The sequence below is a fragment of the Pleurodeles waltl genome, chromosome 11, assembly GCF_031143425.1.
Source record: "Pleurodeles waltl isolate 20211129_DDA chromosome 11, aPleWal1.hap1.20221129, whole genome shotgun sequence".
NCBI classification, from domain to species: domain Eukaryota; kingdom Metazoa; phylum Chordata; class Amphibia; order Caudata; family Salamandridae; genus Pleurodeles; species Pleurodeles waltl.
The window spans coordinates 463,525,945-463,538,912 of NC_090450.1; positions in this window are offsets into that span (position 1 = coordinate 463,525,945).

A 12,968-nucleotide genomic window follows, 5' to 3' on the forward strand; every position below is an offset into this window, starting at 1 on the left:
CTCGCACCGCGATGCTAAATTGCTTTGTTGCAAAGCAATTCGCAGTTACCACCAGTGTCACATTGGTGGTAACCCATTCGTAAAAGGGAAGGGGTCTCAATGGGACCCCTTCCCCTTTGTGAATGTTGCCATAAATGTTTTTTCAGAGCAGAGTTTTTTCTCTGAAAAAACTAAATCAAATGGTTTCGTTTTTTTTTTTGTATTGCAACTCGTTTTCCTTTAAGGAAAATGGGCCGATCGAGAGGAGGGACCGTGGAGTAAAAGACCTGCGACACATTAAAACTGACGCGAGATACCGGGGAGTCCACCTGGCTTGACCCGACCTCCGAGGAGACTGGGTGAGTGGGGGACTCCCGTGGGAAGAGACCTGGGGTCCCACCAAGGCAGAGAAGAAAGACCCGGAACTCACTGGCGTGAGCAACGGGCTCAAGGGAACACCCGCGGGGCCGTGGCCCTAGTGCACAGCTGAAGTCTTTTTGTGATCGGCTGGGAGACGCGGAGGCGGAGAAAACGGCGCGGGTCCTTGGCACTGCCGGGGAACGAGGGGCATAGCGAGGGGTCGCGGTGCCCCCGGCCCGGGCTGCCCCCCTTCTGACTCGGCCTAGGGGGGACACACGGCGGCCTATGAGAGGTGAGCCGGCGAGGAGGTACCTCCACACCTACTCCTATGCGTGACGGAGATGGGGCCGGCCAGCAGTAATGATTCCCCACACCGCGATGAGGACCAAACAGAATATAAGAACATAAAATAACAGAGAACCCCAAACGGGCCCGAGAACTGACTGTGTCTTTTAGGGATTAGGAATAACTGGTGGGCCCTTGACCGGGTTACACTTGCGGCATCCAGGGTGCAAGCGGCGCTTGGGGCCTCATCAAGAGAGCGGAGATACCTCTATTTCAGCGGCCGGGGGGCGGAATGGATCTCTGAGTGCGACCCCCCTCCCTTGGCCCTCCAGGAACTGAGAGGCTAATAGAACCTTTACCAGAAAGCAAGGAACACAAAGCGGAGGAGAAGAGGAGGCCAGCCCGCCCCCCTCCCCCCACACATCCACATCTAGAGGAGGGGGCGAGAACCCAGATAAGTCTAGGGAGGTTGACCGAACGGGCTCCATTGACTGGGACCCCCTCCCCTTTTCGACTGCCCATCGAATCACAACTCTAGGTCAGACATGGGGAAAACCCAAAAACGCGAAGACCAGAAACAAGCAGAGCCCACGTTTAATCAGTCTATTAACCCTGCAAACCTAGACAGTCGATCACAACAGGAAACAACGCTGGACACAATCCTCCTGACTATTAGGGAGTCACGTGAAGCACTCAAACTTAAAATTGACAGTCTATCATCTGACCTCTCACTGCTACGAGATGACCACCAAAAGCTGAAGGCAAGAGTAGGAATGAACAAAAAGTCTCTCACCACGGTTACTCTAACTCAACAAGCAGCAACCAAAGACATGGCGCAAATCGTGGCTCGAATTAAAACGTTAGAAACTAGAGCAGAAGATGCGGAAAATCGAGCACGCAGGAACAAGCTCAGACTTATCGGCATCCCGGATTGCGTAGAATCCTCAGCAGATAATATGGAATCCTTCCTGGAAACATGGATCAGGAATACGATAGATTCAGAGGGTCTATCAGCTTACTTTGCAATAGGAAGAGCCCATAGGATACCCAGTAGGAGACCCCCTCCAGGTGCAAGACCTCGCCCTATCATAGCGAAGCTACTACATTACAAAGATAGAGACTATATACTCTCACAAGCTCGGCAACTTGGGGAAACCTTGTGTAATAATCAGCGGGTCATGTTATTTCCGGACTTCACCAAAGAAACCCAGGCGCAAAGGGCCTCTTTCTACGAACATAAACGCACCCTGAGGGAAAACGGGATAAAGTACGCAATGCTCTTCCCTGCTAAACTCAGAATAGATCATGACGGGAAAACACAGGGGGTGATTCTAACCCTGGCGGTCGGTGTTAAAGCGGCGGCCAACCCGCCAACAGGCTGGCGGTAAAAAATATGGAATTCTGACCCTGGCGGGAACCGCCAACACAGACTGCCACTTTAACACTCCGCCTGCCACGGCGGTACAAACAAACAGCGCGGCGGTCACCGCCAACAGCCAGGCGGCAGACAATGTACCGCCCACACTATCACAACTCACCAATCCGCCACCTTTTCCGGGGCGGGAGCACCGCCGATAAAAACACGGCGGAAACAGACTACGAATGGGAAAACGCACACCACTACGCACTCCAGGAGGAAGGAGGACAGCATGGAACCCGAATTAAACATCCTACCTGCTCTCGTCTACCTTCTCATCTACCACGAGTACGAAGTCCGGCGCAGACGACAACGGTGAGTACTGCACCTACGACACACGGGAGGGGGGAGGACGAAAGGTTACGGGCACACACATATGCGACCCCCCCCCCAACTATGTACACACCAATGCAGAGCAACAAGTCACAGTGACACCACCCAAACACCCCTGAAAAATGCTAGGACATAATCAAATTTGGAATAAATATTTATGTACCAAAAAGCTCCTGAAAATTATCGTACAACCATAAAAGATATTCACAAGAAAACAAATGACATACACATCAGTGTATAACTGAAGTAACAAGTCCTGCACATCCTACGAATTCATCATGTCCGTGGGCCAAAGTTTTGAGAAACAAGGGCAAAGCCCACACAGGAGACCTGAGTCCTTTGGAGAGAACACTGCAGGGGCATCAGATGTAAAAACTACAGGCACCTCAGGGGGAAGGGAAGGGGGGCACCACAGCCACATGAGTCCACGACGCCAGATCCACGAGGAGCCACCATGCCCACTGTACCATCCTGGGGAGTGCAAAGCCACAGTCTCTCAATGTCTCTACAGTGGGTGGGCTGCCCACTGGACCATCCTGGGGAGTGCAAAGCCACAGTCTCTCAATGTCTCTACAGTGGATGGGCTGCCCACTGGACCATCCTGGGGAGTGCAAAGCCACAGTCTCTCAATGTCTCTACAGTGGGTGGGCTGCCCACTGGACCATCCTGGGGAGTGCAAAGCCACAGTCTCTCAATGTCTCTACAGTGGGTGGGCTGCCCACTGTACCATCCTGGGGAGTGCAAAGCCACAGTCTCTCAATGTCTCTACAGTGGGTGGGCTGCCCACTGTACCATCCTGGGGAGTGCAAAGCCACAGTCTCTCAATGTCTCTACAGTGGGTGGGCTGCCCACTGTACCATCCTGGGGAGTGCAAAGCCACAGTCTCTCAATGTCTCTACAGTGGGTGGGCTGCCCACTGTACCATCCTGGGGAGTGCAAAGCCACAGTCCATCAGGTGGATGACAGTCTCCACTGGTCAAGGAGGAGGCATGGTGGGCACAGTGAACCATAAACAGTGATTGAGACGGCGGTGCCCAGCGGAGCGGTGTTTGAGAAGAAGGGCCCAGCGGAGCGGTGCTTGAGATGAAGGGCCCAGCGGAGCGGTGCTTGAGACGGCGGGGCCCAGCGGAGCGGTGCTTGAGATGAAGGGCCCAGCGGAGCGGTGCTTGAGACGGCGGGGCCCAGTGGAGCGGTGTTTGAGAAGAAGGGCCCAGCGGAGCGGTGTTTGAGAAGAAGGGCCCAGCGGAGCGGTGTTTGAGAAGAAGGGGCCAGCGGAGCGGTGTTTGAGAAGAAGGGCCCAGCGGAGCGGTGTTTGAGAAGAAGGGCCCAGCGGAGCGGTGCTTGAGATGAAGGGCCCAGCGGAGCGGTGCTTGAGATGAAGGGCCCAGCGGAGCGGTGCTTGAGATGAAGGGCCCAGCGGAGCGGTGCTTGAGATGAAGGGCCCAGCGGAGCGGTGCTTGAGACGGCGGTGCCCAGCGGAGCGGTGTTTGAGAAGAAGGGCCCAGCGGAGCGGTGCTTGAGATGAAGGGCCCAGCGGAGCGGTGCTTGAGATGAAGGGCCCAGTGGAGCGGTGCTTGAGATGAAGGGCCCAGCGGAGCGGTTCTTGAGATGAAGGGCCCAGCGGAGCGGTGCTTGAGACGGGGGTGCCCAGCGGAGCGGTGCTTGAGACGGCGGGCCCTCTTCAGCAGTGCCTATCCTCACGGCGGGGCCCTGTTCAGCGGTGCTCTTCTGCACGGCGGGCCCTGTTCAGCGGTGCTCTTCTGCACCGCGGGCCCTGTTCAGCGGTGCTCTTCTCCACGGCGGGGCCCTGTTCAGCGGTGCTCTTCTGCACGGCGGGCCCTGTTCAGCGGTGCTCTTCTGCACCGCGGGCCCTGTTTAGCGGTGCTCTTCTCCACGGCGGGCCCTGTTCAGCGGTGCTCTTCTGCACGGCGGGGCCCTGTTCAGCGGTGCCTATCTTCACGGCGGGGCCCTGTTCAGCGGTGCTCTTCTGCACCGCGGGCCCTGTTCAGCGGTGCTCTTCTCCACGGCGGGCCCTGTTCAGCGGTGCTCTTCTCCACGGCAGGCCCTGTTCAGCGGTGCTCTTCTGCACGGCGGGGCCCTGTTCAGCAGTGCCTATCTTCACGGCGGGGCCCTGTTCAGCGGTGCTCTTCTGCACGGCGGGCCCTGTTCAGCGGTGCTCTTCTGCACTGCGGGCCCTGTTCAGCGGTGCTCATCTCCACGGCGGGCCCTGTTCAGCGGTGCTCTTCTCCACGGCGGGCCCTGTTCAGCGGTGCACTTCTGCACGGCGGGGCCCTGTTCTGCGGTGCCTATCTTCACGGCGGGGCCCTGTTCAGCGGTGCTCTTCTGCACGGCGGGCCCTGTTCAGCGGTGCTCTTCTGCACCGCGGGCCCTGTTCAGCGGTGCTCTTCTCCACTGCGGGCCCTGTTCAGCGGTGCTCTTCTCCACGGCGGGCCCTGTTCAGCGGTGCTCTTCTCCACGGCGGGCCCTGTTCAGCGGTGCTCTTCTGCACCGCGGGCCCTGTTCAGCGGTGCTCTTCTCCACGGCGGGGCCCTGTTCAGCGGTGCTCTTCTGCACGGCGGGCCCTGTTCAGCGGTGCTCTTCTGCACCGCGGGCCCTGTTCAGCGGTGCTCTTCTCCACGGCGGGCCCTGTTCAGCGGTGCTCATCCAGCAGGTCAAGGGAGCCAGACCTGGCCTGGACTCCCTGCTCAGTCGCCCTCGGACCGTGACGTTTCTGGACCCTTCGGGGACGGACTCCTGGCCTCCTTAGTGTCCTCCTTCCCAGCTGGGATGTGACATGTGGGGTCCACCTTCTCCGCGCTCCTGCTGCCCTTCCGCTCCTTTGATGGGGCTCTCGGGCCCTTGCCTCCCCTAGATGGTGTGGCTGGTGAAGTGGCCGCACATTGCTCCTTGGGGGCAGCCCTGTCGGTCCTCGCACGGCGGCCCTTGTTTTTGCGGGTCCTCTTGCCGGGTGGGGGGCTGGACGTGTCCTTGCTGCTGATCGATGTGTCACTGCTGGCAAAGGGTGGACTCCAGATCCCATGCACAACAGTGACACGCGAAGCTGGGCTGGTGGTGGCTGCGGTGCTCTTGGGACTCTTTGCAGATGGAGGGGGGAGCTCATCGGAGGGAAAGAGGTCAAGATTAGCCATGAAAAGTTTTTTAGGGCCAAGGTAAAGGGTAGGAGAAGTGGAGATGGAAGTGGAGGAAGAGGAGGTGGTTGTAGGAGAGTCAGGTGTGCTGTCATTGGGTGAAGATGCTGTTGCTGTAGGCTGTCGTGAGGTGGATGTCTGTTGGGTGGGTGGCTGCCTGCGTTTGTGTGTCTTGGAAGAGTGGGTGACAGACACAGTGGGAGAGGCCACAGGGGACGTGTAAATGGCAGTGGGGGTGGTGACTGCACGAGTGTGGACTGTACTGGAGGGTGAGGTGGTGATGGAAGCACTGGCTGATGTTGGGGTGCAAGCAGGTGTGAGTGTAGACGTCACAGGGAGGGAGGAGGGAGACGAGGAGGAGGGGGACACAGAGGTGGTTGTGACTGTTGGAATGTCTGCATCTGGGTGTTGCTTGGGTGAGTGTTTGTGGGATCTGTGGTGCTTGTGTTTGGATGAGCTGCTCTTGGGTGTTGAGGTGTGTGCAGGCTGGTCTGATGGTGTGGATGGGATAGGCTGAGGAACAGGAGACAGAGAAAGGCTGGAGGCAGTAAGAAGAGGGAGGCTGGAAACAGGGACAATGGCTGCCGTCAGTGCTGAGGCCAGAGCAGTGAACGCTCGTTGATGGGCAGCCTGACCCAAATGAATGCCCTCCAGGTACGCATTGCTCTGTTGCACCTCCCTTTGCACACCCTGGATGGCATTCAAAAGGGTCGTCTGCCCAACAATGAGCGTCCTTACCAGGTCAATGAGCTCCGCACTGAGGGCAGCAGGGGCAACAGGGGCAGGGGCTGAGGTGCCTGGGGCGAAGGAGACGCGCGCCTTCCTGGGCGAACGGGCACGGAGCGAAGACTGAGGGGCTGCTGGGAGGGCGGGGCTGGTGCGCTGGGTGGCGGCTGTACCTGTAGAGGCGGGGGGCACGGATGTTGCCACCACCGCTAGGGAGCTCCCATCCGAGGACGTGTCGCTGTCGCTGCTCTCACCAGCGGTCCCCGTCGTGGTGCTCCCCTCGCCCTCCGGATCACTGGTGCCCTCGGTGTCTGTTCCTGGGCCCACCGGGGCCTTGTGTCCTGCAGCCCCCTCGTGCTCCGATGCCAAATCTCCTCCGCCTGATGATGCTAATGCACACATGCACAAGAAGATGAAGAGAAAGGGTGGGGGGAGAAAAAATAAGACCAGGTTGAGTGCATGCAATGTCAACACCGTTGGCGGAGAGGACAGACACAGGAGCCTAATGCACTAAGCCACGCATTCGGGGTACACTACTCAGTACTACTGACTAGGACAACAGGCCAAGAGACGTCAAACGCGCACATGGGAGATGCTGGACCTTCAATGGCTGTACTTGTCACCCTACAGAGGTGGGGGCCGGGGGCACAGGGCCATGCCTAAGGGAGAGGACTACACTACAGAAAGCGCCCTGGCCTAATGTCACCCACAGCCCTCCTCCCCCACCCAGACGCCTCCACTGCGCAGAAAGATAGGAGAATGTGCTGATACTCACCCCCTTGTGTCTGCTGTGATGTCTTAAAGCGCCCATCCAATTCAGGGTAGGCCACCGCCAGGATCCAGGACATCAGGGGGGTCATGGTGCGACTGGCACCCCTCCTTGGTTGGGAGGCCATCCCCAGCAGTGTTTCTGCGGTCTTCCTTGTTCCGCGGCGGATGTCCTCCCACCTCTTGCGGCAGTGGGTGCCCCGTCTGTTGTGGACCCCCAAGTTCCGGACTTCCTTGGCGATGGCACGCCAAATCTCGATCTTCTGATGGGCGCTGACCTATTTGACATGTACAGGGTGGAAAGGAGGAAATCATCAATGACCTGCATGTTAGATGTGATTGGCCCCCCCCACCAACTTTGCCATATGGCACATGCTCTCATCTGTCGGGCGTTGCACTCCTCATTCGCCCCCCACCCCACCAACTTACATCCACCCCAATCCACACAGGCATAGCCCATTCCATGTGCACCCGGTGTACTCACTTGTTGGTCTGGAGGACCGTAGAGTAGCGCATACTGGGGGAGGACCCCATCCACGAGCTTCTCCAACTCTTCAGACGTGAAGGCAGGGGCCCTTTCCCCAGTCGCAGCAGCCATTGTATCTTCCAGACCGAGGTCACAGCAGCACTTGCAGTATAGGTCCTCTCCTGTGGATGATCAGGTCTCGAGTGATTAATCAGATAGAAAATGGCGGTCACGCCCGCGGCGGTGCGTACCGCGGCGGTGCGTACCGTGACCGCCAGCGCACATCGTCATTGGCTCCTGAAACCCATAGGCTTCAATGTTAACCAATGCGGCTTTGCGCCGCGGTCTTCGACCGCCTACCGCCACGGTGTGCCCCACCAGCGCATTGACCTCACATCCCATTGTCCCACTTCACAGGTCAGGCAGCCGCCATTTCAAGGGCCTACATGGCTTAATTTTGACTGCGACACACAGGCCTAGGCCTTGCATTGCCACACATACACGCCTTTAAACCCATTGCCATTCTTTAACTGTGCAAGCTATCTGTACGTACCTGTGGTTTGCCTGACTCTGTGCTCCATGTTGTCCTTCCTAGGCACCGTCCGCTGGGACTTGCGATGAGAAGGAGGAATCCTCGCGTGTACCGACCGCTGGTGGACCTGCCGACAATGGAAGAACGCCATATAATACTTCGATACAGACTTGACCGTGCCACTATCCATGAACTGTGTGCCCAGCTGGAGCCAGCCCTGATGTCCCCCATCCGCCAACCCACAGGGATTCCCCCTCTGGTGCAGGTTTTGTCAGTCCTCCATTTTTTGGCAACTGGGTCATTCCAGACCACAGTGGCCATGTCATCTGGAATGTCTCAGCCTATGTTTTCAAAGATTTTGAGCAGAGTGTTGTCTGCCCTCATGCGGAGCTACATCATTTTCCCAGGGGAGGGTGACTTGCCTACAGTGAAGGGTGATTTCTATGCCCTTGGACATATCCCCAACATCATTGGTGCCATTGATGGGACCCATGTGGCTTTGGTACCCCCAAAAGACGATGAGCAGGTGTACAGAAACAGAAAAAGTTATCATTCGATGAATGTCCAGGTGGTCTGTTTGGCTGACCAGTACATCTCCCATGTAAATGCCAAGTTCCCAGGGTCAGTGCATGACGCGTATGTGATGCGAAATAGCAGCATCCCCTATGTGATGGAGCAGCTACAGAGACAACGTGTGTGGCTAATAGGTGACTCTGGTTACCCCAACCTGCCTTGGCTACTGACCCCAGTGAGGAATCCCCGGACCAGGGCAGAGGAACGGTACAATGAGGCCCATGGGCGAACTAGGAGGATCATCGAAAGGACCTTTGGCCTCCTGAAGGCCAGGTTTAGGTGCCTGCATATGACTGGGGGATCCCTGATGTACTCACCAAAGAAGGTGTGCCACATCATTGTGGCCTGCTGTATGCTTCACAATCTGGCATTGCGACGTCAGGTTCCTTTCCTGCAGGAGGATGGTGCAGATGGTGGTGTTGAAGCAGCTGTGGAGCCTGCGGAGAGTGAAGAGGAGGAAGACTCAGAGGATGACACAGACAACAGGGACAGAGTAATAGAACAGTATTTCCAGTAGCACACAGGTAATAATCACCCATGCCATTTTACATTTCCTGAAAGCCTCCTGCATCTCAACTTTGTCGATTTCCCCCCAGACCTATAAACATGATGTTTGATTTTCCCTTCCCTTTTCTGTGCTGTATGAGCCACTGCGTGACCTCGGCTTGGTTGGCCCATGGACTAATGCTAAGTTACCTCGGTATGTGTAATTCACAATGTTAATAATACGTAATTGATATGTAATGTGTCATACATTTGTAAATAAGACAGGCTGAGTCCTGATTGATTTCAGTGCAATGTGTGATTTATTATTAGTGCATAGATATTGGTACATGATAGTGAAACAGTGATGGGTGGGGGTGGAGTAATCTCCATGGCGGAGTCCAGTTCTCAGTCTCACAGGTGCATTGTCCATATGCCTGTGGCAGGATGGAGCAGGGGCAGTTCAAGGTTTGACAGGGTGGCAATGTGGAACAGTGGGAGGACTTCAGGGGGTATGTGATGCTGGCGGGGGACTTGACATCCTACTCTGTCGGTTTTTTTGATCTCAGGCTCCTTTTGCGGGGCGGTTGTTGTTCAGCAGGAGGTGGGGTTCTGGTGGGCTGTCGTTGTGGTGGGGCCTTCTGTCCACTAGCGCCGGCGGAGGTGGTAGGCTGTTCCTGTTCCTGGCTAGTGACAGGGGCCCTGTGTGATGCCACATGGTCCCGAAACGTGTCCTCTATACGGTTCAGGGCCTGGACTATGCTCCCCATAGCGGTTGAGATGTTGCTGAGTTGGTCGCTGAACCCCATGTAGCGTTGCTCCTGCTGTGCCTGGATCTCCTGGAACCTGGCCAGTACCGTCGCCATCGTCTCTTGTGAGTGGTGGTAGGCTGCCATGATGGTGGTGAGGGCCTCTTGGAGAGTGGGTTCCCTGGGCCTCTCCTCCCCCCCCTGTCGCACAGCAGCCCTCCGAGTTGCCCTGTTTCCCTGGGCCTCTGTCCCCTGGACGGTGTGCCCACTCCCACTGCCCCCAGGTCCCTGTTGTTGTTGGGTTGGTGGGTTACCCTGGGGGCCCTGTAGTGGTAGACACACCGCTGCTTGACCTGTCCTAGAGACAGAGGCATGGGCCCGCTGGGTGGGAGCTGTGCTGTTGTTCCCAGAGGGGGTTGGGTCTGCAGTGGCCTGTGTCTGGGTGAGGGGAACCGACTGCCCAGAGGTCCCCGATGGTCCCGGCTGGTCGTCAGGTTCCAGGTCGACAGAGCTGCTGTCATCACTAGGGGCCTGTTCCGGGGGTGGGATGGACATTTCTGGTCCCTCCTGACCGGTGTGTTGTCGTTCGGGTCCTGCATGGGGTAAGAGGGTATGGTTATTGTTTCTGTGTGTGCATTAGCTTGCGTTTTATGGGTGCCCTTGTCCCCCAGTGCTGGCATTCCCTTGGGGGAGGTGTTGTGAGGGTGTTTTGTGGGGGGGGGATGGGTATGTGCAGTGGTCATGCTTAGGTGATGGGTGTCCATAGTTTGGGGGTGGCATGCAGGGGTTGGTGTTGGGTGGGTTGTGCTGGGGAGACATTCTCAGGGAGGATGTGTGCTGGGGGGTTGGGGGTGAGGGTGGGGGTTAGCATGCTGGGGAGGGTGAAGTGGTTGGCCTTGTACTTACCAGAGTCCATTCCTCCGTGTACTCCAGCGAGGCCATCAGGATGCAGGATGTTTAGTACCTCTTGCTCCCATGTTGTGAATTCGGGTGGAGTGGGTGGGGGTCCCCCGCCAGTCTTCTGCACTGCGATGTTGTGTTGCGAGACCATCGAGCGCACCTTCCCCCGTAGGTCGTTCCATCGTTTGCGGATGTCCTCTCGATTTCTGGGATGCTGTCCCACCGCGTTGACCCTGTCCACGATCCGCTGCCAGAGCTCCGCCTTCCTTGCTATGGTGGTGTGCTGGACCTGTGAGCCGAAGAGCTGGGGTTCCACTCTTATGATCTCCTCCACCATGACCCGGAGTTCTTGGTCCGAAAAGCGTGGGTGCCTTTGTGGTGCCATGGGGTGGTGTGTATGAGGTGTGGGGTGGTGTATGTGATGATGTGTGTGTTGGTGTGTGGTGGTTTGTGCTTCTATGTGGTGTGTGTGATGTTGCGGTGTGCCTCTGTGTGTCTGGCTCTCTATTCTCTGATGTGTCTCTCTCTCCTTCGTCTCTGGTTTTTGTTGGTAGGGGTTTGTGGGTGATGTGGGTGTGTGTTTTATATGGTATTGGATGTGTGGGAGTGGTGTGTGTATGTGTTTCAGGTGTGTGCCTTTCAAATTGTCCAATGTGGTAGGGGTTTGTAAAGGTGTGTGTATTTTGACCGTGGCGGTGTGTACCGCCAATGGAATACCGCGGTTGAATGACCGCCGCGTCGATTTGCGGGTCATAATGGGATGGGCGTATTTCTGTTGGCGTGGCGGTGGAGGTTTGGTCTTCTCCAGTTTACCGCTGGCCGCTGATGTGGCGGACTGCAGTGGAGGGCGGATTTTCGGAGGTTTTGCAGTTGTGGGTCAGAATGTCCGTGGCGGCTGACCGCGGCCGCGGCGGTATTGTGGCGGCCTTCTGACCGGCGGTAAGCGGCTTTTACCGCCGAGGTCAGAATGACCCCCACAGTTCCTTTTATCACCTCAACAGGCGGAGGAATGGCTGGAATTGCGTGGCCTGACCTCCGCGGCACCCCCCAGTTCTTCTCCAAAGATGAGAAAACAACGCAACAGATCTTTGAGGCGAATAACGGAGGCAGCCCCACCAAAGCACCAGTCCCCTTCGGGAAATGCGGGACGCCGTAGACGCGGCCGCGGCCCTGAGTGGGGGGATGGACCATCGACCCCGGACATCAGGTAGCCTCTCGGACCTTGACACCAGTTGCGGGAGCTCGTCCATCTCCTCACGAGACACTGCTACTAGTTTTCCCAAAATAACTCCTGGAACCTCGGTAGAAATTATATGAACCGAATGGACGAAATCTAACCCGTTTGTAAGTACCATAATAAGGTTAACGGCTTTTGACTTTGGTCTCAGGGCTACCTTTTCCCCATCTTGCTGAGTAAAATCGCGGACAAAGAGAATGCTTTACAGAACTGAGCATGATGCAGCCGGGCCCAACTCGGAGCGCGCGCTCTCGGCCCCTGACACGCCACCCACCTATAGGTCTTTACAGTAGAAATGTTAAAGGTTTGGACGGGAAGAATTTTAGTTACCGGTCCTGGGGAATGGGAGTTGGGATATAAGTTTGTTAAAGTAGTTTTAGGGGGATATCGTGCACTAGTTCTAAATAAGCTAAACAGAACCCAAAATAGATACCTGAAAAGTAATCATAGCAGAGGAAAGTCCCTGAGACTCTTCCCCTATAGCAACCAAAAACCAGTAAAAAAGACACTATGGCCTCAAGATACAAAGGGGGTCATTCTGACCCTGGCGGTCATGGACCGCCAGGGCCAACGACCGCGGAAGCACCGCCAACAGGCTGGCGGTGCTTCCGGGGGCATTCTGACCGCAGCGGTAAAGCCGCGGTCAGAAAAGGGAAGCCGGCGGTTTCCCGCAGGCTTCCCGCTGCCTCAGGGAATCCTCCATGGCGGCGCTGCAAGCAGCGCCGCCATGGGGATTCCGACCCCCTTCCCGCCAGCCTGGTTCTGGCGGTTTTCACCGCCAGAACCTGGATGGCGGGAACGGGTGTCGTGTGGCCCCTGGGGGCCCCTGCACTGCCCATGCCACTGGCATGGGCAGTGCAGGGGCCCCCTAAAAGGGCCCCACATAGATTTTCAGTGTCTGCGTGGCAGACACTGAAAATCGCGACGGGTGCAACTGCACCCGTCGCACACCTTCCACTCCGCCGGCTCCATTCGGAGCCGGCATCCTCGTGGAAGGGGGTTTCCCGCTGG